The sequence below is a fragment of the Erinaceus europaeus genome, chromosome X, assembly GCF_950295315.1.
Source record: "Erinaceus europaeus chromosome X, mEriEur2.1, whole genome shotgun sequence".
Taxonomy (NCBI): Eukaryota; Metazoa; Chordata; class Mammalia; order Eulipotyphla; family Erinaceidae; genus Erinaceus; species Erinaceus europaeus.
In genome coordinates this window covers 89,684,563-89,709,158 of record NC_080185.1, presented here as the reverse complement: position 1 = coordinate 89,709,158, position 24,596 = coordinate 89,684,563, and the positions used below count along the sequence as shown (strand labels likewise).

General features: G+C 45.6%; 1 long non-coding RNA gene across 1 annotated transcript in view; it reads right to left on the bottom strand.

Annotated features, from left to right (window-relative positions):
- The window catches only part of LOC132535942 (uncharacterized), a 49,507-nt gene extending 27,104 nt beyond the window's left edge, over positions 1-22,403 (bottom strand). The window contains exons 1-3 of the long non-coding RNA XR_009547663.1: positions 22,257-22,403; positions 6,996-7,111; positions 84-201 (exon numbers count right to left, since the gene is read on the bottom strand). This is a non-coding gene — a long non-coding RNA (uncharacterized LOC132535942). The remainder of the gene's footprint in view (positions 1-83; positions 202-6,995; positions 7,112-22,256) is intronic.
- Between the last annotated feature and the right edge of the window lie 2,193 nt (positions 22,404-24,596).

Genomic DNA, 24,596 nt, shown 5'->3' with positions numbered 1-24,596 from the left:
CAGAGATTTTTCCAACATTGGGCATATGCCAAAAAATAAGGAACATCTGGTAGGTGACTCACCCAGTAGAACCCATACGTTACCTTGCACAAAGACTTGGGTTTGAGTCTGGGACTGCCACATGGGAGCACTTGTATGTGAAGCTTCATGAACGGTGCTATAACGTCTCCCTTTCTGTGTCCTTTGTCTGTTACCCTCCATCTAGAGGAAAGAGGAGAAAAAGAAATGGCTAATAAGAGCAGTGGACATCATGCAAGCACTGAGCCCCAGCAATAAACCTGGTGGCAAAAATAAAAAGTGACACCCATGTTCTGTGTCAAATATCAACAAATAAGGCAGGGATGTCCAATGGAAACATATAACCACAGACAACACCTCACACCCTGACAAACACAGGAAGAGATCAGAACTATAAGCACTGTGGTAGACAGGCCAAAGCAGAACAGAAGCCTCACCTGAGAAGACCAACACACAACTGAGAGATCTCACACCCTAACACACACACACACACACACACACCAGAGATCTCAAGTCCTGCATCTTACATGATCAAGCGAAAGACCTCATGTTCCAGAACACCTCAAGACTGATTGCTTCAGAAAACACCCAGAAAGAGTTCACAGACCCACAAGAAGTTCAGATATAAAACACAGCCATGGAAGGGACAAAAACAGGTCCCCTGGAGAGTGTGCTGCTCTGCCATGTGTGTGGCCCAGGTTCAAGCCTCCATCCCCACTGCACTGAAGGAAGCTTTGATGTTATGGTCTGTCTGTCTCTCTCTGCCTTTTTTTTTTTTTTTTACATTTGCCTCCAGGGTTATCACTGGGGCTCAGTGCCTACACTATGAACCCACTGCTGATGTGGCCATTTTTTCAATTTTTTGGATAGGACAGAGAGAAATTGAGAGAGATGGGGAAGATAGGGAAAGAGAAAGATAAGACACCTACAGACCTACTTCACTTGTGAAACGATCCTCCCCCCCAAGTGGGGAGCCGGGGGCTCGAACCAGGATCCTTGCGCAGGTCCTTACACTTCAAACTATGTGTGCTAAACCAACTGTGCCACCACCCAGCCCCATTTCTATCTTTTTTAAAAAAGTTTTTTAATATTTATTTATTCCCTTTTGTTGCCCTTGTAGTAGTTATTGTTGTTGATGTTGTCGTTGTTGGATAGGACAGAGAGAAATGGAGAGAGGAGGGGAAGACAGAGAGGAGGAGAGAAAGACAGACACCTGCAGACCTGCTTCACCGCCTGTGAAGCGACTCCCCTGCAGGTGAGGAGCTGGGGGCTCGAACTGGGGTCCTTGTGCTTAGCGCCATGTTCACTTAATCCGCTGCGCTACCGCCCTACTCCCCCATCTCTATCTTTTAAAAGAAAAGAAAGGATACCTACAGTAAACTTCAAACCTCACATATGTTCAGTTACATATGTACAGACCAGAACCCCCTCATTCTGTTATTTGCGTGTGTCCAAATGTACACCAAATTTTCTATTTCAGAAATTACCTGTGAAACACGACTTATTTCCCAAGTGTGCAGTGGACGAAAACACCTCCAAATCAGCTGACTTTGCAGCCTGGTTCATGAAACAACACACAGATCAAAGCTAAACCCCCCCAGCATCAGAGGTCTGTTCACAGACATGCTAGGGGGTGGGGCAGGGTGGGCTTCAGACACATCCCAGAATGTGCACAATCACACTGGGCCACCACAAGCCAGGGCACTTCCGTACTGTATTAGGGTGTCACAAACACTAGTGCAAAAGAGACTAGTGCAAAAACAAAAAAAGAGACTAGTGCAAAAACACTAGTCTCAGTGTCGTGAAAAAAAGCACAGATTTACTTCTTTCTCTGACATTTGTGTTGGTTAGGAACCTGGAAATGGGGCTTACAGAGCTAAAGTCAGGTGCAAATTGATTCTTGTCTTCTTGCTGGAAGTTCTCGAAGAGAATCCACTCCCTTGCTTCCTCCAGTCCCCAGCACAATCTGCATACTTGGTCCTGGGCCCTTTCTTCCGCATGGCTTCGAAGTTGTCCAGGGCTGTCTCTTCCAGTCTCTTTGTTCTCTGTCTCTGTCATAACATCACCTTCTCTGACTCTGCTTCTGTCATCACTTCACCTTCCCTGATAGGAACCCCTGTGTCATATGCCCTGTGCTAGATTTCTTTTGGGGGCTTGTTGTATAGCCAAGGAGAGACATAAACAATTAGAAATTTTACCTCCTGAGCCAATTTTTTTTATTTTTAAATTATCATTATTTATTGGACAGAGATAGCCAGAAGTCAAGAGGGAAGAGGGGATCACGGGGAGAGACAGACACCTGCCACACTGCTTCACCACTTGTAAAGCTTTCCCCCTGCAGGTGGAGACTGGGGGCTTGAACCTGGCTCCTTGCACATTGTAATGTGCACTCAACCAGGTGTGCCACCACCCGGCCCCCCTCCTGAGCCATATTCTCATCAACAGTTCAAGGACTTCCCAAGCACGAGCACATAACCACCAACATCCTAATCAGCAGATCGCTGCATCAGGCTTGGTGAGTGTTGTCAACTTGTGGTCAGCAAAAAAAAAAAAAAAAAAAAAAAAAAAACCTGGGGCTGGGTAGACCGTAGTGCACATCGCTAAGTGCACATGTTACCGTACGCGAGGACCCAGGTTCAAGTGCCCGCTCCCCACCTGCAGGAGGGAAACTTCACAAGTGGTGAAGTAGTGCTGCTGATGTTGCTCTTTCTCCCTCTCTACCTCCTTCCCCGCCCCTCTCAATTGCTCTGTCTCTATCCAAGAAATAAGTCTATTAAAGAAAGATCAGAACCCTCCACCTTCAGAAATATATCTAACATAAGCAGAGCAGGCAATTGCCTTAAAAAAAATCAACAACAAGCAAAAGCAACCCCCGAGTACCCCCTGAGCCCCTCTTATACTGTGAAACACACTGCACAGCTGGATGCAAGACTCCAAAGCCGGCAACAGGACCCCACAGCCTGTTAGAGTCCCTACACTAATAGTGGCAGGTGCCTGACATCTCTGGGCTCACACCCTACAAGGAGGTGAGAGTACAAATCACAGAACATACTTCAGGCCGGACACTCAGCGTCTGAGTCCAGAAACCTCATACCCTAGATATTCACAACTTAACAAATGATAAACCTTTAAAAAGATTTTATTTATTTATTAACAGAGAGGGATGGAGGGGGAGAAGACCATGATTCTGGCACAGGAGATGTTGGAGATTGAACTTGTGACCTCGTGATCTCATGTTCCCAAGTTCAGCGCCCTATTCACCATGTTACCTCGTGAGCCCCACAAATAATAAATCTTGCTTTCTGTAATAAATGTGTGTGCGTGCGTATGTATGTATAGATATATAGATATAAATAAAATATACAAAGATATAGGTATGTGTATACACATAGATCAGAACTGTATGTGTTTGCAAATGACAGCAAAGGCATCGATATATAAATAAAATATACAAAGATATAGGTATGTGTATACACACAGATCAGAACTGTATGTGTTTGCAAATGACAGCAAAGGCATCGAGTTCTATTTTTTTCTTTTGAAGATATATTTATGGGGTTGGTTGGTGGCACAACTAGTTGAGCACACACAATACTATGCACAAAGACCTGGGTTCCAGCCCTCCCCTCCCCACCTGCAGGGGTGAAGCAAGTGCCAAAGGTCGGTCCCCTCTCCCTCTCCCTATGTATCTATATATCGCTCTCTCGATTTCTCCCTCCCTATCTGCCCCTTTCCTTCTGAATTTATCTCTGTCCTGTCAAAAAGAAGAAGAAAGGGAGTCAGGCGGTAGCGCAGCGGGTTAAGCGCACATGGCGCAAAGCGCAAGGATCAGCATAAGGATCCTGGTTCAAGCCCCCGGCTCCCCACCTGCAGGGGAGTCACTTTACAGGCGGTGAAGCAGGTCTGCAGGTGTCTATCTTTCTCTCACCCTCTCTGTCTTCCCCTCCTCTCTCCATTTCTCTATGTCCTGTCCAACAACGACATCAATAACAACAACAATAATAACTACAACAATAAAAAAGGGCAACAAAAGGGAAAATAAAATAAATATAAAAAAATTTTTAAAAAGGAGAAGAAAAATGGCTACTAGGAACAGTGGATTGGTTGTGCAGGCACTGAACCTCCAGTGAAACTCTGGTAATACTACTACTACTACTAATAATAATAATAATGTATTTAAAATACTTATTAATAGGAGAGAGAGAGAGAACACCAAAGTTTCACTTTGGTACATGCAACACTGGGGACTGAACTCATGACCTCATGCCTAAGAGGACCTTATGCCGGTCCTTGTGTTTTGTGCCACTTGCACTTAGCCCGTTGAGCTATAGCCCAACTCCTCACTTCTGTCTTATCTAAGAAGGAGGACATCAGTAACAACAACAATAATAACTATAACAACAATAAAAAACAAGGACAACAAAAGGGAAAATAAATAAATATAAAATTTCTTTAAAATTATTTTGGATAGGAACAGAGAGAAGAGCTAAAGAGAGAAACCCGTCTCCACCTCCTCTCTCCATTTCTCTGTCCTATCCAACAACAATGATATCAATAACTATAACAATAAAACAACAAGGGCAACAAAAGGGAATAAATAACTATTTTTTAAAAAGACAGAGAAAAGTGGAGAGAGGAGGGGAGGGCAGAGAGGGGGAGAGAAAGATAGACACCTGCAGACCTGCTTCACCGCTTGTGAAGCGACTCCCCCTGCAGGTGGGGAGCCGGGGGCTCGAACCAGGATCCTTAAGCTGGTCCTTGTTTTGTGCCATGTGCGCTTCACCCACTGCGCTACCGCCTGACTTCCCCGCATTATTATTACTTTTAAAGAAAGCAAGTAGGAATCTCCTAGCTATCAGCTAGACCTCTGAACAGGCATCAAAGGTCTTCCAACCTGGACTGCAACCCTTAAACATCTTAGAGGCCTCACACATTACACAGAAACCCCCTCAAGTCAGGTAAGAAAGTACACCTCTTAGGAAACACACACCCCACAGATGGGAGCCCTCACATTCTGAGATCTACATCAAGGCACAGCTCAGAGGTGATAGAATTGGGGACACAGACCCCCGCCAGCAGGTTGCTGATCTTGTACCCGGTTCATATGTCTGCACGCACATTAGAAACTTCACAACGGGGGAGTCGGGCAGTACTGCAGCGGGTTAAGCACTGGAGGCGCAAAGTGCAAGTACCGGCGTTAAGGATCCAGGTTCGAGCCCCGGCTCCCCACCTGCAGGAGAGTCGCTTCACAAGCGGTGAAGCAAGTCTGCAGGTGTTTATCTTTCTCTCCCCCTGTCTTCCCCTCCACTCTCCATTTCTCTCTGTCCTATCCAACAACAATGTCATCGATCATAACTATAACAATAAAACAACAAGGGCAACAAAAGGGAATAAATAATAAAGAACTATTTTTAAAAAGCCTTTAAAAAAAAAGAAACTTCACAATGTCAGACACTCCCCACACTTGCCCCCAGCAAAGACCCTGCAGATTGTATTGGCTGAGACGTGCGCCCCCAAGGAAGAGGCTTCCTGGAACCCAGGTTCACTGGGTCACAGGTAGATCCAGCCAGAGACACAACTCACTGGGGAGGGTGGTTGCGCTACCTGGCTCCAAAAGCATAGGCAACACCAATGGAGGAGACATCAGTGCTATAGGCTGCTTCTCTCCATGTCTCTCTCTCCCTCTCTCTCCAATAGTGGCCTGGAGTGGTGATGCCCTGTTTACACACACACACACACACACACACACACACACACACACACACACACATCACAAACATGAAAGAAAAACAAATATACACTTCTACATACATCCATAAAAGACAATTCACATGATGGCAATGACAGTGACAAGAAGGCTGCCCACCTATATCCTGGGGTCCAATGGGCAGAGACAGAGCAGGGACCTCACACAGTGGGCAGACTTTTCTTTTTAATCTTTATTCATTGGATAGAGATGGCCAGAAATCAAGAGGAAAGGGGGTGACAGAGAGGGAGAGAGACAGAGACATCTGCAACACTGCTTCTCCACTCGCAAAGCTTTCCCCCTGCAGGTGGGGACCGGGGCTCAAACCCAGGTCCTTGTGCGTTGTAACCTGTGCGCTCAACCAGGTGTGGTTTTTAGTCATGCAATTTTTGATTCATCCAGGCACAAGGATCTGGGTTTAAGCCCTGAGTCCACATCTGCTGGGGGAGGGGAACTTCAAAAGCAGTGCTGCCGGTATCTCTCTTTCCTCTCATTCTCTTAGCACTTATCTCTCCCTCTCCTTTTTTCTCTGTCTCTAGAAGAAAAGTAAGCCACTGGGGTTGGTGGAGTCATCATGCAGGCACTGAGCCCCAGCAATAACCCTGATGCCAAATAATAATAATATATATTTTTTTAACCCGAGCACTGCTCAGATCTGGCTTTTGGTGGCGCTGGAACATCAGTCTTAGGCAGGAAAGTCTACTGCAGAAACCATTATGTTTTCTCCCCAGCCTGCACACAGATTATATACATATATATAATATATGTATAATATATATATTCACAAACAGATTGGAGCCCTCGGAAGACCTCAAATTCTCTGGACAGTGATGGCAAGATCACAAACCTTTCAGAGACTTGGGTGGTAGCACAGTGAGTTAAGCACACGTGGCACAAAGCACAAGGACCGGCAGAAGGATCCCCATTCAAGACCCCGGCCCTCCACCTGCAGGGGAGTCGCTTCACAAGCGGTGAAGCAGGTCTGCAGGTGTCTTATCTTTCTCTCCCCCTCTGTCTTCCCCTCCTCTCTCCATTTCTCTCTTTCCTATCTAACAACGACGACATCAATAACAACAAAAATAATAACTATAACAATAAAACAACAAGGGCAACAAAAGGGAATAAATAAAAATTTAAAAATAAAATTAAAAAATAACAACAATAATAATTACAACAACAATAAAAAGACCACAAGGGCAACAACAGGGAAAATAAATAAAAATATACCAACCTTTCTAACAGAGACTGATGAGGACAGACAAGGGATTTCTTTCTTGCTCTTGTTAACTTCCGTTCATGTACTTTGTCTTGGTGTCAGAAAAGTCATGCCATATCTTATCTGTTTTCCTAGGCAGAAAAAATGTCATGACTTTTTTTTTTAATAGAACCACTAAATCAGTCACAAGAAATCTAAACATCCAGTGGTCCAGGATGGTGTAGCACATAGCGCACCTGACTTGTGTTTGATAAGTTCCATTCTCCATTTTTTAACCTTTATTTTGTACTGTTTACCAGAAAACTGCTCAGCTCTGGCATATGGTGGTGCAGGGGACTGAACCTGGGACTATGGAGCCTTAGGCATGAGAGTCTCTTTGTATAACCATTATTCTATCTCCCCCCGTCCTGTCATGACTTTTCCAACAACCCAATATTAATGAGAGACGAAGAGGAAAGTGAGAAGCAGAGTATCACTCTGGCACATGCAATGCAGAGAATCAAACACAGAACCTCAAACCTGAGAGTCCAATGCTTTATCCACTCACTGATTCACCTCCTGGAGTGTCATTAAAAAATATTCATTTATTTATTCCCTTTTGTTGCCCTTGTTTTATTGCTGTTATTTATTGTTGTTGTTGATGATGTCGTCATTGTTGGATAGGACAGAGAGAAATGGAGAGAGGAGGGAAAGACAGAGAGGGGGAGAGAAAGACACCTGCAGACCTGCTTCACCATTTGTGAAGTGACTCCCCTCCAGGTGGGGAGCCGGGGCTCGAACCGGGATCCTAATGCCGGTCCTTGCTCTTCGTGCCATGTGCGCTAACCCGCTATGCTACTGCCCGACTCCCTGGTCTGTCATTTTTTTAAAAATGTATTTTATGTATTCATTTATTGGATAGAGACAGGTGAAAGCTGAGAGGGAATAAAGAGATAGAGAGGGAGAAGGAGTGGGAGGGAGGGAGAGTGAGAGAAAGAGAGACCTGCGGCACTGCTTCACCATTTATGAAGCTCTCCCCCCCACACCCAAAGATGGGGACGGGGGGGGGGCTTGAACTCAGGTCCTTGTGAATAGTAATGTGTACACTCAAATTGGTACACCCAGTCCCTGGCTGTCATTTTTTTCCTAAGATAAAGGCATGTGGGGAGCCACATGTGCCCTCAAGGTTGCTATTGGCATGGCCACAGAGTCTCTGTTCACAGAAGGCCTTGCTTATAAGATAAAGTCCCTGCTTCTCTACTCCTTAGAGTCCCTGTTCACAGACAGCCTTGCTCAAGAGATAAGTTTCTGTCTCCCAACTCCACTTCCCCATGAATCACCCAGGACCCTCCAGATAATGCTGATCACCATGGCAACACACCACTTCAATCAATGGTCCCCGACTGCTAACTCCCCCCTTGCCCTAGCCTTAAAAGCAGCACCTTTGGTGCTAATAAACAGACTTGATCAGAATCTTGACTTGTCTCATTTCTCTTGCGTGTCTTGTCCCCTTCCCTCTCCCCTCTTGTCCTTGTCCTCACTCCCTCTCCTAGGTTAACTCACGTTGAAGGTCCCGCGGGACGGGACAAAGGCAGAGTGGAACACACACACACACACACACACACACACACGCGCGCACCTTTAAGAGGCCAGGTGATGCTATACCCAGTAGAGCACACATTAACATGTGCAAGGACCCCGGTTCAAGCCCCTGGTTCTCACCTGCAGGGAGGAAGCTTGATGAACAGTGAAGCAGTGCTGCAGGTGTCTATCTCTCCTTTTTACATCTGCACCTCTCCACTCAATTTCTCTGTACTATCCAATAAAAATGGGGGGGGGGTGAATGGTAGCCAGAGCTCTTGATTTATTGTATAAGCAATGAACCCCAGCAAAAACCCTGGTGGCAATAAAATAAATAAATACATATTAAAAGAAGAGCTGCTGGGTTCTGAGCAGTGGTTGACTTTTGCCTAGAACTTGTTCTACAGGACACAAAGTGCAAGGACCGGCATAAGGATCCCGGCTTGAGCATCCGGCTCCCCACATGCAGGGGGTCACTTCACAAGCGGTGACGCAGGTCTGTAGGTGTCTGTCTTTCTCTCCCCCTGTCTTCTCCTCCCCTCTCCATTTCTCTCTGTCCTTTCCAACAACAATGTAAATAACAACAACAATAATAGAAACAGGAATGATAAGTAACAAGGGCAACAAAAGGGGAAAAAATAGCCTCCAGAAGCAGTGGATTCGTAGTACAGGCACTGAGCCCCAGTGATAACCCTGGAGGCAAAACAAACAAACAAACAAACAAAAAAGCACCAAAAAAAAAACCACAAAAAACTTGTTCTTTCCCCTAGCCTTGAATTGTGTCTTCAGAATCATGTAGCATTACAGGGAAGGGGCTAAAATCAAAGGACTACATGAGTGTCTCTGTGTATATAGATGCTGGGGGGTGGGTGTATGCTGTTCTAAAGACTCAGAGTAGGCTTGTAAAATCGAGGCAGGCCAATTTAAGGTTTAGGAAGACAACTCAAAGCTGGACAAATAACTAAAGAGTGTGTTGCTTTGCTACGTGCTCAATCCAGGTTCAAGCCCAGCCCCTGTCACACTGAAAGGAAGCTTTGGTGCTGTAGTGTCTCTTTTCTTCCTTTCCATTCCTTTCCATTTGTTTTTGAAAGACAGATCCATAAAAGCTAGACTTCTGGGAGTCGGGCGGTAGAGCAGCGGGCTAAGCGCACGCGGCGCAAAGTGTAAGGACCGGTGGAAGGATCCCGGTTCCAGCTCCCAGCTCCCCACTTACAGGAGAGTTGCTTCACAGGTGGTGAAGCAGGTCTGCAGGTGTCTTATCTTTCTCTCCCCCTCTGTCTTCCCCTCCTCTCTCCATCTCTGTCCAACAACGACGACATCAATAACTACAACAAGAAAACAACAAGGGCAACAAAAGGGAATAAATATTTTTTTAAAAAAGCTAGAATTCCCGGGGCTGGGCGGTAGTACACCTGGTAGAGCTCACATATTGCCATGTTCAAGGACCCAGGTCAAGCCCCAGTCCTCACCTGCAAGAGAGAAGCTTAATAAGCGGTAAAGAAGTAATGCAGGTCTCTCTCTCTCTCTCTCCTACTTCTCTCTCAATTTCCCTTTGTCTCTATCCCAAATATATAAAAATGAAAGATTAAAACATAATAAGTGAGGGCCAGGAATAGCACACTGGGTTAAGCGCACACAGTACAAAGTGTGAGGACCCACACAAGGGTCTTCATTCAAGCTTTTGGCTCCCCACCTGCAGGGGGGTCGCTTCACAAGCAGTGAAGCAGGTCTGCAGGTGTCTGTCTTTCTCTCCTCTAATCTCCCATTCCGCTCTCAATTTCTCTCTATTCTAGATAAAAAAGACGGAGTCAGGTGGTAGTGCAGCAGGTTAAGCGCGGGTGGTTCCAAGAGCAAGGACTAGCATAAGGATCCCGGTTCCAGCCTCTTGCTCCCCACCTGCAGGGGAGTCGTTCAACAAGCGGTGAAGCAAGTCTGCAGGTGTCTGTCTTTTTCTCCCCCTCTATCTTCCCCTCCTCTCTCCATTTCTCTCTGTCCTATCCAAAAACAACAACAATAATAGCAACAATAATAACTATAACAACAAGAACAACAAGGGTAACAAAAAGGAATAAATAGATACTAAAAATATTAAAGAAAGAAAGAAAGGCCACAGGAGCAGTGGATTTGTACTGCAGGTACTGGAGCCCCAGTGATAACCCCCTGGAGGCAAAATAAATAAATAAATAAATTCAAAAAATAAAACACCTAAGTGCCACCTGTCATGAGAGATAATGGAGACTTTATGAACTCCAGAGCTAAGGATGAAACTCTTGATCCAGATTAGGGCTGCGAAACATCTGGCTCGCAAGTTGCATACAACCTGCAAATCATTGGGTCTAGAGTCGGGGAGTGGAGATAGCAAAATGCTTATGGAAAGAGATTCTCATGCCTGAGGCTCCAAAGTCCCAAGTTCAGTCCCCTGCACCACCATAAGCTGAAGCTGAGCAGTGGTCTCATAAAATAATAATAGGGAGCCGGGCGGTAGCACAGCAGGTTAAGTGCAGGTGGCACAAAGCACAAGGACTGGCGTAAGGATCCCGGTTCAAGCCCCCGGCTCCCCACCTGCAGGGGAATTGCTTCAAGATGGTGAAGCAGGTCTGCAGGTGTCTGTCTTTCTCTCCCCGTCTCTGTCTACCCCTCCTCTCTATCCTATCCAACAACAACAAAAACAATAATAGCAACAATAATAATTACGACAAGGGCAACAAAAGGCAATAAATAAATATTAAAAATATTTAAAATAATAATAATAATGATGTAAATTTTAAAAAGTCAGGTCTGGCTTTGCCCAAAACACAGATAGGACTAGAAATTCAATAAATAGGGGAGTCGGCGGTAGCACAGTGGGTTAAGTGCACATGGCGAGAAGCGCAAGGATAGGCATAAGGATCCCGGTTCGAGCCCCTGGCTCCCCACCTGCAGGGAGTCGCTTCACAAGTAGTGAAGCAGGTCTGTAGATGTCTATCTTTCTCTCCCCCTCTGTCTTCTCCTCTCTCCATTTCCCTCTGTCCTATCCAACAATGATGACATCAATAACAACAACAATAATAACTACAACAACAATAAAAAACAACAATGGCAACAAAAGGGAAAATAAATAAATATAATTTTAAAAAATTAAAAAAAAGAAATACAATAAATCAAGATAGGGAGTTGGGCAGTAGCGCAGTGGGTTAATCGCATGTGGCACAAAGTGCAAAGACCAGCATAAGGATCCCGGTTCAAGCCGCCGGCTCCCCACCTGCATTGTGTCGCTTCACAAGCAGTGAAATAGGTCTGCAGATGTCTATCTTTCTCTCCCCCTCTCTGTCTTCCCCACCTCTCTCCATTTCTCTCTGTCCTATCCAACAACGACATCAATAATAACTACAACAATAAAACAACAAGGGCAACAAAAAGGGAATAAATAAATAAATAAAAACCTAAAAAATTAAAATAAATCAATCAAGATAGCAGCATGATATGTTCATCTTTTAAAAGATATCTATTTCATTTTTAAATTAAAATTTTTTTTCTGTCTTTATTTTTTTATTTATAAAATAGAAATATTGACAAGATCATAGGATAAGAGGGGTACAACTCCACACAGTTCTCACCCCCCAGAACTCCATATCCCATCCTCTCCCCCTGATAGCTTTCCTATTCTAAATTTTTAAAAATTTATTTATTAGATAAAGACAGTCAGATATCAAGAGGGATAGACAGGGAGAGACCTAGTCCTGGAACCTCGATATTTCTCTCTGATTCCTTATCACCGTGATACCTACAGTGACCTCAAGCAAATCACTACTAGAGCTGCCATCCCACATTACGCCACTACTGAATACACTCAGTGGACAACACCCAGAGATACAAAGCTTGAGATGTCACGAGTCAGGCGGTAGTGCAGCGGGTTAAGCGCAGGTGGCGCAAAGCGCAAGGACCTGAGTAATGATCCCGGTTCGAGCCTCCAGCTCCCCACCTACAGAGGAGTCGCTTCACAAGCGGTGAAGCGGGTCTGCAGGTGTCTATCTTTCTCTCCCCCTCTGTCTTCCCCTCAATTTCTCTCTGTCCTATCCAACAACGATGGCATCAATAACAACAACAATAATAACTACAACAATAAAACAACAAGGGAAACAAAAGGGAATAAATAAATAAATAAAATTAAAAAATAACTTTAAAAGAACAAAGCTTGAGATGTCAACCTTACAACTCTTCAAATCTGGTGAGATCTTTCCTAACACATGGGACTACCTACATCCACTTTAATAGATGACACAGCAGCTAACAAAATAACAGACACTAGGTATGGGGTAGTGTTTGGGGTACCGAGTACAGGTGTACCTGTAGCCATAAGTTAGGGGCAATTATATAACTCAAAGTAATAGTATTCAATAGTCTTTGCTGATTAGACTTAGACCTAATAAACCTGGAATCCTAGTTGTAGTGCCTAAGGAAAGCGCTGTGAATTCTGTAATTGATTAGACTTTGATCAAATTAGCTTAGCAATAAATCAGAAAGGCCCAAAGAAGATAGAGCCTAATAACCTGATTCTGGTTGGGCTGAATAAATAAATGGCACTCAATGCTTAAACAACTGGGAGAAAGTCTAAGGTCATCAGACAAAGAGAAGACTACAAAAGTAGGACAACGGCAAGAGATGGGCCCACTTAATAATGACCCCTCTGGTCAACATCATACCACCTCACCATCTGGGGCCCTAATCAGGGAATCTTTGGATTCCCACACAAATATGATGGGCCTAGACTTCTTTTTTTTTAATATTTATTTTTCCCTTTTGTTGTCCTTGTTGTTTTTAGTTATTATTGTTGTTGTTATTGATGTCGTCATTGTTTGGATAGGACAGAGAGAAATTGAGAGAGGAGGGGGAGACAGAGAAGGGGAGAGAAAGACAGACACCTGCAGACCTGCTTCACCACCTGTGAAGGGACCCTTCTGCAGGTGGGGAGCCGGGGGTTCGAACCGGGATCCTTAGGCCGGTCCTTGTGCTTTGCGCCACGTGCACTTAACACGCTGTGCTATTGCCTGACTCCCCACTGGGCGCTTCTATCAGGAACGTCATCACAAATCCTCTTGTGGGCTCTCTCAGGACCTTGCCCTCACCATAGAGCAGCGATGGTAGGGACTGCCCCAGTCTCCGAAGGGAGGCTGGAGTATCCTGCCCTGTCACTCGAGGAAGACTGGTCCTGAAATGAGTGCAACCTCCAATGTCCCCAGCTGTGATCATGAGCTGCGAGCTCAGACCAATAGGGGCTTAGAGGTTACACAGGTTCTAATGTTAAACACAAATATATATGTGGGCCCTGGGTCAGGTGGATGGAGGTTAATATTTAATTCTATCCACAGAATTTTTTTCAAGAATGGGAGCTACTCTCTGTCCTAATCCAACTCTCTAATCCTTTTCTTTACTCTGACACCATTTTCTCAGATTTTTTAAAATTTATTTATTCCCGTTTGTTGCCCTTGTTTTATTGTTGTAGTTATAGATGTCGTTGTTGTTGGATAGGACAGAGAGAAATGGAGAGAGGAGGAGAAGACAGAGAGGGGGAGAGAAAGATAGACACCTGCAGACCTGCTTCACCGCTTGTGAAGCGACTCCCCTGCAGGTGCGGAGCCGGGGGCTCAAACCGGATTCCTTACTCCGGTCCTTGCGCTTTGCACCATGTAGTATGCTTAACCCTCTGAGCTACCACCCAACTCCCTCAGATAATGTTTTTATCCAACTTCGTGCTAGCTATCAAACTCAAGCAAAACCTAGCATAGTCTTGGGCCCCTAGAAACATGCCTAAAATGGATTTCTGATCTTTCTACCACCCTAAGAGCCCCAAGCTCATCTTCCCTATTTCTACTTTTTGGTTCCTGTTCATTAACCATTTTGTCTCAATTTATGTCCTGCCACCTTCCAGACACCAAGTAGCAGATGCGACCATGATTCTACCCTGACTTCTCTGGGCAGACGACCTCATCAGTGTGTCCTGGAACCTCACCTCCCCAGAGCCCTACCCCACTTAGGGGAAAGACAGAAACAGGCTTGGGGTATGGATCAACCTGCCAATACCAAAATCCAGTGGAGAGGCAATCACAGAAGCCAGAACCCCTACCATCTGCACCCCAAAACAACCTTGATCCATACTCCCAGTGGGGAGGAAATGATAGGAGGAAGAGGATAAGGGGGCTCTGAGCTCCAGCTCTATCAGGTCCCAGAGACAAGGGACAAAAAAAAGCGAGAAATATTTGGATGTAGTAATAGGGTTATGTGTGGCCTGCAGGGGAAGAGAGAACTGGACCTGGAAGGAAAAGGGGTGGGGGGCAAATATGTACAAATGAAGACGGATAGTTGAAGAGATGAGAGTTAATCCATATCTGCAACCTTGGGAGAACCACAGTGGTGGTTTGCAATGGAAGGACTCGGGATTCAGAACTCTGGTGGTAGGAACAGTGTAGACTTATACACCTGTTGACATGTAATTTAGTAAATCAATATCAAATCACTAAAAAAATCAGAGAGAGAGAGAGACCTGCAACACTGCTTCACCACTTGCAAATCTTTCCCCCTGCAGGTGGGGACTCAAACCTGGGTCCTTGCACATTGTAACATGTATGCTCAACCAGGTGTGCCACCACCTGGCCCCCTATTTCATTTTTTTAATAGAGAATGAGAGGGGGCCGGGCGGTAGGGCAGCGGGTTAAGCCCACATGGCGCAAAGTGCAAGGACCAGCATAAGGATCCCAGTTTGAGACCCTGGCTTCCCACCTGCGGGGGTGAGGTGGGTGGGTCACTTCACAAAGGGGTTGGAAGCAGGCCTGCAGGTGTCTCTCTTTCTCTCCCCCTCTGTCTTCTCCTCCTCTCTCGATTTCTCTCTGTCCTATTCAACAACAACGACAGCAATAACAACAACAATAAACAACAAGAACAAAAGGGAAAAGGTAGATTCCAGGAGCAGTGAATTCATAGTGCAGGCACCGAGCCCCACCCTGGAGGCAAGAGGGAGAGGGAGAGGGAGAGGAGCAGGTGGCAGCATACCCAGTTAAGCGCACATGGTACTACGTGCAAGGCCCCAGATTTGAGTCCCACTCCCGTCCCTGCAGTAGGGATGCTTCACGAGTGGTGAAGCAGGTCTATAAGTGTCTGTCTTTCTCCCTCTCTATCTCCCCCTCCCCTCTCAGTTTCTCTCTGTTCTCCTGAATAAAACAGAATGGGTTGCAAGGGGGAAAAAAGTGGCGCCAAGAGCAGAGGATTTGTAGTGCAGGCATCAAGCCCCAGCAATAACCCTAGAGGCAAAAAGGGGCGGGGTGGGGTGGGGTGGTGAGGCACACCACAGCACTAAAACTACTTCCAGTGTGGTGAAGTTTGGCCTCGAACCTTGGTTGCACACATCACACAGCAGCGCACTAACCAAGTGAGCTATTTTTCCAGCCCAAAGTGGTCATTTTTAAGCTGACACTTTTGCAGGACCCAAGAATGTCGTTATCAATATCCAAATGGGGATGGGGGGTAGATAGCATACTGGTGATGCAGAGATTCTCATGCCTGAGGCTCCAATGTCCCAGGTTCAACCCCCGAACCCAAAGATACCACCATAAGCCAGAGCTGATCAGTGCTCTGGTAAAAATAAATAAACTAAAATAATTAAACTAAAAAATAATTAAAATATCTAAATGGTCTTGGGCAGATAAATAAATTAAAAAGTTGTCCAGCTCTGATCTAAAGGAAGCAGCATGGTTTATAGACTGGAGGCCAAAGAGGCTGTGAACCCACCAGGAGAAATTCACTGCCAATCATGTGACCATTCCTCCCCTTCCCACTAACCTCAGCTGGCATACGGGCAGGCGTGTGTGTGTGCGTGCGTGTGTGTACAGACACATCAGATCTGGATTTTGATACATGAAGAGGCCATCCGGCCCCTGACACAACACACCCCGAATCACTCAAACCCTTTACACCCTAAACCAATGATTCTCAACCAGAGGCAACTCACCCCCACGACCACACACCCCCCATGAACAACTGATAATGTCTGGGGACACTTTAGGTTGACACAGTGCGGAGGAGGCTTCAGAGCCTCCAGCATGAGACCTGTTTGCATAACTACAGTGCTTAATTCTTATTTCTACCAACTAAATGCCACTAGTGCTCTCATGCCAGAGGCTCCAAAGTACCAGGATCCACCAGAAGTGGATCAACAGAAGTGGATCCACCAGAACCTGGGACCACCAGAAGTCAGGGGCTGAGGAATGAATGCTCTGGGGAAAAAAAGTGGGGGGGGGGGGCAGGCGGTGGCGTAACTGGTTAAGCACACACATGACAGTGCGTAAGGATCCAGGTTCAAGCCCCTGGTTCCCACCTGCAGGGGGAAAGCTTCACAAGTGCTGCAGCAGGAATACAGGTGTCTCTCTGTCTCTATCTCCCCCCCTTCTCAATTTCTCTCTGTTTCTATCCAGTAACAAATAAGTAAATAAAACACACAAAAAAAAAATTTTAAGGGGGAAAAAAGCTGTCAGTACAGTGGCAGAGTATAGGACTTGCACAGGAGGACCCAAATTCAATCTGGGCCCTGCATGCACTGGAATAATGTTCTGGTGTGCGTATTCATGTCTCTCTCTCCCTCTCCCTCTCCCCATCTCTCTCAAATAAAAATAAAGAGAAATCTTGTGGCCCTGGAAGTAGCTCAGCAGACAGAACATTGGGCTGTCAAGCATGAGGCCCCAAATTTGATTCCGGGTGTTGCATGTTCCTAAGTGATGCTGTGGTTCCCCTTTCTCCAGCCCCACCCTACCCACATATAATTTCACTTTTCCTGCGTCTCTCTCCTTGTGTCTCCTGCCCCTCCCGACACACATACTTCCTCATTGATAAGTAGTCTTCTTTTAAAAGAATAAAAGCAAAACATTAATTCCCCAATAAAGAAATTTAAAAATAAAAAAGAATGCAACACTCATAAAACACTGAAAAATTCTATGAAATTTAAAAAATACTTAAAAAATGTATTTATGTATTCATGATAGAGAAAGGGGAAGAGAAAGAGAAAACCAAAGCACCACTCTGACATGTGCAATAATCTGGCATCACACTTGGCACCTCATATATTTATAAGTCCAATGTTCCACCATCCAGGCTACTTGAATTTCTTTCTCTCTTTCTCTTTTTCTTCCTTCTTTTCTCTTCTTTCTTTCTTCCTCTCTCTCTCTCTCTTTTTAACAAGAACATTGCTCAGCTCTAGTTTTTGGTGGTGCTAGGAGTTGAACCTGTAACTTTAGAGCCTGGAAGTCTTTTGCATAACAATCCTGCTGTCTCCAGCCTCCTTCCCCTCCACCCACTAGAAAAAGAAATTAAGTTAGTTAAACATTTGTTATATGACCTAATTATCTCCTTCTAGATATTGTGTCCAATGTAATGAAAAATCCATATCATACACACACACACACAAGGCCTGTATACAAACATCTATTGCTCTTTTAGTCATTATCCCTGAAATCTGGAAACAATGTAGTATCCCTCAGCTGGAGAATGAACTCAGAGCAACGACGACGCTGAGATGTACTTCTGCAGTAGAAGAGAGCCAGGTATCGATCCGTGCAGCAGCAGAGAATACATTCTGCCAAGTGAAGGGAGCCAGACTCAGACACACCCGATACAATTCCATATAAACGACATTCTGCAAAAGACAAAACTATAGGGGATAGAGAATAGATCAATGGTTGCTAAGGGTGGAAAAAGGATTTGACTACAAAGAGGTAGTTGGAGACACTTTTGGAGGGTGTAGTGTAAAGGATTGTTAAAAAAAAAAAAAGTCATGATGTGGGAGTTGAGCAGTAGCGCAGCGGGTTAAGCACACCTGGCACAAAGTGCAAGGACTGCGTAAGGATCCTGGTTCCAGTCCCTGCCCCCCCCACCTGCAGGGGAGTCGCTTCACAAGCAGTGAAGCAGGTCTGCAGGTGTTTATCTTTCTCTCCCCTTCTCTGTCTTCCCATCCTCCCTCCATTTCTCTCTGTTCTTTCCAACGACGACTACAACAATAAAATAATAAGGGCAACAAAAGGGAATAAAAAAATAAATATAAAAATATTTTTTAAAAGTCATGGTGTGGGACCCTGATATTCTGCAGCTATGGGGGCTCTTCCCTCCCTCCCTCTCGCCATACTTCCCTCTTTTTCTGCTCAAGTCCTAACCCCTGGGACTGGATAATGAAGTCTTATTCGGAGACAAGGCCACTGCAGATGCCAGCAGATGAAGTCATGCTGCAGTAGCCAAATGCCTACTTCAACAGAGCCAGTGTTTGTATATGAAGGAAAGACAAGCTGGAAAAATAGCTCACTCGGGTCATGCGCTGCTTTGCCATGTGCACGACTCAGGTTCGAGCCCAACCCCTGCCGCATTGAAAGAAGGTTTGGTGTTGTGGTCTCTCTCTCTCTCTCTCTACCTTTTCTCTCTCTAAAAATTTTTTATTATATTTATTTTATTGGATAAGACAGGCAGAAATCTAGAGGGAAGGGGGTGATAGAGAGGGAGAGACAGAGAGATACCTGCAACATTGCTTCACCACTCACAAAGCTTTCCTCTTTTAGGTGGGGATTGGGGGCTCAAACACGGGTCCTTGCGCATTGTCACATGTGCACTCAACCAGGTGTACCACCACCTGGTCCCTGTCTCTATATTAAAAAACATAACTGGGCAGGGGTAGACAGCATAATGGTTATGCAAAGAGACTCTCATACCTGAGGCTCCAAAGTCCCAGGTTCAATCCCCTACACCACCATAAACTAGAGCTAAGCAGTGCTCTGGTGTAAAAAAAAAAAAACAACAATAAGAAGACTTAACTATAAAGGAAAGACTCGAACCCAGATACACACTGAGGAAGGCCACACACCGTGTGGAGACAAAAGCAAAATGAGGAAGATATGACAGAAGCCAAAGGTCATAAGTGACTGCCAGCAAGCCACCAGGAGTAAGGACAGAGATGTAAGGCAGACTGACCTTTACAGGCTTTGGAAAATTTCAACACTTTGATCCTGAACTTCCAGCTTCCTTCCATGTAGAGCAGGTGGTCTCGAACCTGGATAGTACACATGGAAAAGTAGCACACTATCCAAGTGAGCTATTTCCCAGACCCAGAAGGTATGTTTTATACAGCAGCCTCAGCAAACTCCTACAACATCCTTCCATGGCTTGGCCAAAAAAGAACTATCCGGCCCAAAAGACCAAGAGCACAGAGGTGGAGAAAATGTGCCCTCACCTCAGAACCCAAACATGCTCCCTGGCCTCCTCACCTCTGAGAGCGACCAATCCAAACCAGCCGAGCACGACTCAGGAAGTGGTGTCACGGCTGGAGTATTGGATTCTCAAGCACGAGAACCTGAGTTGCATTCCAAGCACCACATGGGCCAGAGGGATGCTTTGGTTTTCTTTCATTAATAATAAGTCATATTAAAAAAAAAAAAAAACTAGCCAAGACTGAAAAGTTAAGAGTCCCTGGGTGCCCACACTCTGAACACAGAAGCCATCAATAACAACAACACTAATAACTACAATAATAATAAACAAGGGCAACAAAAAGGAAAATAAAAAAAAAATAAAATAAAATGGTAGTGTAGTTAAGTGAGTTCCCAACATTCAGGAGAGCTGTGTAAGGAGTGAGAACTCTCTGCACTGTTCTTTTTTGTAACTGTTCAAAGCGACTAGACATAGATAGCATAATGGTTATGCAAACAGACTGAGGCTCTGCCTCTGAGTCCCAGGTTCAATCCCCTGTACCACCATAACCAGAGATGCTCAGTGCTGTGGTAAATAAAATAGAATAAAATAAAATAATAAGGGAAAAAGGTCAATGGACACAGGGCTGGCAAAACAGTCCACGTTGATAGGTGTTATGTGTTTGACCCAAGTTTGAGCCTGGCTCCCCAACAGAGTGGAGGAAGTTTTGGTGCTGTGCTTTCTTTCCCCCGACCCATCTCTGCCTCTTTGGAAAAGTCATCTGGGAATGGTGAAGTTCTAGAGATGACCAAAAGTAAACAAATAAATAGAAAAATGAGTAACATAAAATAGGAACTCACAAGACTGAAATTAAAACTGCAATGCATTGGAGGGCGGTAGCAGACTGGGTTAAGAGCACATAGTGTGAAGTGCAAGGATCTGTGCAAGGATTCCAGTTGGAGCCCCTGGCTCCCCACCTGTAGGGGATATCAGTGAAGCAAGTTTGCAGGTGTTTATCTCTGTCTCCCCCTCCTCTCTCAATTTCTCTCTGTTCTATCCAACAGCAGCAGCAACAACAACAACTGCAATACATCTCGGCAACAAGTTTAGAATATACCTATATACAACTTTTTTCTTTTTAAAAAAAAACTTTTTCTAAATTTATTTTCCCTTTTGTTGCTCTTGTTATTTTTTATTGTTGTTGTAGTTATTATTGTTGTTATTGATGTCGTCGTTGTTAGATAGGACAGAGAGACATGGAGAGAGGAGGGGAAGACAGAGAGGGGGAGACAAAGGCAGACACCTGCAGACCCACTTCACCGCCTGTGAAGCGACTCCCCTGAAGGTGGGGAGCCAGGGGCTCGAACCAGGATCCTTACGCAAGTCCTTGCGCTTCACGCCACCTGCACTTGACCTGCTGCGCTACCGCCTGAATCCCATATATTTTTTTTCTAACCAGAACACTGCTCAGCCTGGCTTACGGTAGTGCTAGAGATTTAACCTGGGACCGCTGGTGTCTCAGGCATTAAAGTCTTTTTGCATAGCCATTATGTTGTTTCCCCAGCCTGGAAAATAATCTTAAGCCCCTCTAGTACTTAGAGACCTACTATTAAATTTAATATATATATATTCTTTAAAAAAAAAACAAAAAACAAAAAACTAGAGCACTACTTAGCTCTGGCTCACAGTGATGGTAGCGGAGAGAGGAGGATGAATGGAATCTGGGACTTAAGGAGCTTCAGGTGTGAAAATCTTTTGCTTAAAACACTATGCTAACTCCCCAGCCCAAAAATTCAGCTTTAAGGGGGAATAACCAGCCAGGTATATCTACCCCCTCCCCCCCAAAAAAAGAAAAACAGCTCAGAGACTTGATGACTTGGGACAGAGACCCACAAGTATCATCTGAAAGATCCAAATCTTCGTGACACCACCCTCAGCCTCCACCTCCAAACAGCTTAGACACTTCAGTCCATTGATAGATGCCATACCCGAGATTCCAAAACAAAAATAACACAGCCCTTCAAAACCGCACACACGGAGACAACCGACCGATCTGAGAACAACTTCCTTCCTCCTTACTAGATACTACTCCTGCCCGGTGCTTCAAAACTCTACTCCTTGGACTTCAGTCTTCGCTACTTATCCTACCCTCCCTGAGTATGTTATCATGCATCTCTCTTTAGTCAAGTTTGGCTCACAACCGTGCCCTACACAGAGACACACATCCACATGCACTCACCTCCCCACTCCCTCCCAGTCCACCAAACCCTAAATCATCCTCCCCGGAGGGGGGGTGCCCAGAGGAGAATTATGAACTCTTTCTGCAAGACTCAGACCGACAAGCAGCCTGGCATATGGATGCCTGGAGTCCTGGAGAAGAGTTTTTCTCAGTGCTGTTGTGACCGGGGGTGGGGGGGGGGGCGGAGGGAGGATGTCCCGAAATCAATACACTGGGGTGCAATGAGCACGGTTTTCAAAAGATAGATGGAAGATAGAAAGGTAGAAGGAAATAGAAAGGGTTACCCGATACATTCTGTGCCAGCCATTAGTGCCAGCTTCTCTGACAGGTGCGCACACTGAAGTTCCTAGACAAGATTTGAACCCACTGTCTCCCGAAGCCAAAGCCCAGCCTCCGCAAGCCCTCAGTGGGGCGGGAAAAGCAAGTCAGGATTCAGAGCGCCTGCGCACCACCTGAGGCCAATGGTAAAACAGAGCCACAGGGTCCGGCTCTTAGCCTCTAAAAGATTCCGCAGAACCTCAGTACCCTGGAAGAATTTAGGCTGCGCTCTCTCGCGACGGCCAATCAGAAATCAGGGACGGGGTTTGTTCCCGCCCATCTCACTTCGCAGCCAATCACCAAGTACATTAATCCCGCCCCTCTCACACCGGAGCCAATCAAAGAGCCAATCTGGGAGGGACCAGGTAGAAGAGCACGGTGGAGGCGCTTCCTGATAAGGGGACACTATATATGTGACACCCCCACATGGTAGTACTTCCCGGACTGTTCCATTTCCTTATTGTGTCCTGGTGGAATATTCCGGAATTTCCCTGTCTCCTCATTAAGTCTTTGCACTCTCTGTTATCCTTTTTAGCAAGAACTTTTTTAGTCTTCCTTCCTTTCTTCCTCTTTTACCAGAGCACTGCTCAGCTCTGACTTAATGGTGGTGCGGGGGATTGAACCTGGGACTTTGGAGCCTCAGGCATGAGAATGTCTTTGCATAAACATTATGCTTTATATCCCCGCAAGAACTTTTTTTTAAAATATATATATAATTTCCCATTTTATTGGATAGGGGAGAGAAACTGAGAGGGGAAGAGAGATACAGAGGGAGAGAGAAAGACACCTGCTGACAGAAGCTTTCCCCCTGCTGGGGGGGGGGGCCTCAAACCCGGGTCCTTGCGCAAGTCCTGAGGCTTAGTACTGTGCAGTTAACTGGGTGTGCCACTGCCCGGCCTCCTCATTTCTCTGTGTCCTATTAACTAATAAATGAGGTGGAGTGGTGGCAAACCCAGTTAAACATGCATAGTACTAAGCCCAAGGACCCGTGCAAGAATCCTGGTTAGAGCCCCTCATCTTCACCTGCAGGGGGAAAGCTTTACGAATGGTGAAGCAAGTCTGCAGTTGTCTTTTGCCCTCTCTATCTCCCACTCCTCTCAATTTCTCTCTGTTCTATCCAATATAACGGGGGGAAAATGGCTGCCAGGAGCAGTGGATTTGTAGTGCCAGCACAGATTCCCAGCAATAACCCTGGAACAAAAGACGAAGAAGAAAAAAAAAAGAAATTGAGAAGAGGAGCTAGGGAGAGAATAAGAGAGACCTGTAGCACTGCTTCACTCACCACTAGTGAAGCTTACCCCCTGCAGGTGGGGACTGAGGGACTTGAACCCTGGCCTTGCAGTGTAACACGTTCACTCAACCAGGTGGGCCACCGGCCAGCCCCAGAGAGAACTTTTTCATGTCAGTGTCCCAGGATTCATTTATTCACCCCCAGGACAACAAGACCACCTCTTCTGTTGCATCCCCATCTCCACCTCTCATCTTCCCCAGTAGACTGTCCCAGATATCCTAGCTGCTTTTAAGGCCAAGGTGTGCTACCCTTTGTTGAGGAAGTCTGGCCCATAAAAGTCATTTATTCCTGAGATGGAAATCTCCAAAGATTAAGCCCCTGAGTGTGCTTGTGGTATGTGCTTATAATATGGTTCCGGTGTGTTTGTAAGAAGGCCTCAGGGGTTGCTTTTGCTTGTTAGAAATCTGGGTGACTCCAAGAATACCCCCCCACTCCCGGCTACAGGGGTAGAAGACACCTGACAGGAAGACCAGAGCCGGAGGGGCAACATAGAACTAAGAGGGGGGAACAAAACACATATTACTAAGTCATAGTGACACAGAATAGAAAAACTGAAAATATAGAGAAGGGCTAAGAATGTGCAGAGGAACTGAGTATGTGCGGGAGTTTGAGGTTGTACAGGTAATTACGCAGGAGGTCAATTGAGTGAAAACAAAGAATTGAGATGAAGAAGGTCAGACTGGACTTCTATAATGGCATAGATTAAATTAAGGCAACCATACCCTGAGCAATGGGTACAAGTCCCACCCCTTAAGCTTGTAGTCTTTCCTTCTGTGATGACGATTTCTCCCTCCCTTCTTTCCTTCCTTCCTTCCTTCCTTCCTTCCTTCCTTCCTTCCTTCCTTCCTTCCTCCCTTCAGGGTTATTGCTGGGGCTCGGTGCCTGCATTATGAATCCACTGCTCCTGGAGGCCATTTTCCCCATTCTGTTGCCCTTGTTGTCATTATTACTGTCATTGCTGCTGTTGTTGTTGGATAGGACAGAGGGAAATCGAGAGAGGGGAAACAGAGAGGGG